The sequence below is a fragment of the Gavialis gangeticus genome, unplaced genomic scaffold (genome assembly GCF_001723915.1).
Source record: "Gavialis gangeticus isolate Ggan-Ray unplaced genomic scaffold, GavGan_comp1, whole genome shotgun sequence".
Lineage (NCBI taxonomy): Eukaryota > Metazoa > Chordata > Crocodylia > Gavialidae > Gavialis > Gavialis gangeticus.
In genome coordinates this window covers 6,604,287-6,605,623 of record NW_017729023.1, presented here as the reverse complement: position 1 = coordinate 6,605,623, position 1,337 = coordinate 6,604,287, and positions in this window count along the sequence as shown.

Here is a 1,337-nt window from a genome sequence, read left to right as displayed (position 1 = left end):
TTTGCTTTACACTGTAAGTTCCTTGCGGCAGGGAGATGTTCCTTCCTCCCCCCCCATACCTCTTGAGCTTCTGTCAGCCTGCTCTGTTTAATAGTAAGAGTTGTTAACAGTGTTGCAAAAATAGGAAGTTACAGAGCTTTGAAAAATATTGAGACAAAGCTAAACTGCTCTTTCCTTAGAAGTACTTGCTGTTGTGTAAATATGGATTTTGATCTCTTAGAATTTTTTCTTTGAAGCCATTACACAATGTTGAGTAAACATAAAAGGAAGGAGTATGGTCTGTCAAGTCAAGGCTGATGGGATTCGTTCACAGAATCTTTAATTGGATCAGCATAGAGGTATCATGGATATGCTGTAAATTCATACAGTTAAACCTTGTTGTGGGTGAGCATTAATTGCAGTTTAAGAACAAACTAGAATAAGACAGTGTTGAATCCTTAAGATTCATTCATGTTTCCTGACTCTTATCTTAAGAATAAGATAACATCTCACACAAAGACAGGTTTACAAGGGTACAGCCTTTTTGCTGCATATAAGAATCTTTTTTTTTAAATCATAATTTAAGACCTGGGATCTATATCTATATCCTTATTTTTGAAAGAATATGGTAAAACTCTGACATCATCTTTAACTGGCAGTTTTCTAACATGTTGAATATGGAAACCAACACTTAACCAACCTTTCAGTGCATAGGTGAAGTCTTGTTTAGTTTTGGTTGAACATAAAAATGTAACTCAGCTGTTGGGCTCGCTTTTAAACTACAGAGTGTATGTATTTTCAAACATTGTTCAACAACATACTGACACAGTTGAATCTGTTTCTGGGGAATATTGCCTGTGTAGTGAGTGTGGGTAAAAATGACACTAATAATTGGTGTCTGTTTATACATTTTCTTAAAGTAGTTGTTTGTTGTTTTCTGTGATCAGGAACCAGGAAAAATTGTGGCATGGTCTGATGGGATCAGGACACAAGGGAGGAAGTGGGGATTCAGTGTGGGATAAACACACTTTAAAATAAAGGAACAAAATAAGAAATGTGTGGTGCTTGGCAGCTAATACCTTGTATAGTATTTGTAGTTTTTATTTCCCAGTTCCCTCACCTTCTTTATCTCCCTTTATCTTGTCCTGTTCCATTTGGATTATAAAGTTGTTTGAAGCAGGTTCCATTTGGTTTTGTTCACATTCTTTTATCTCATCATTTCAGCTGGTAAATAAAAGCCTAAACTGTTAAAAATGGTTAGTGATTTTTTTTTTCTCTTCTTTTTGAATCTCAATTTCTGAGTGACCAATATAAGCTACCTTGTTTTTCTCTAAGTAGATAAGATATTTTTTTTTTTT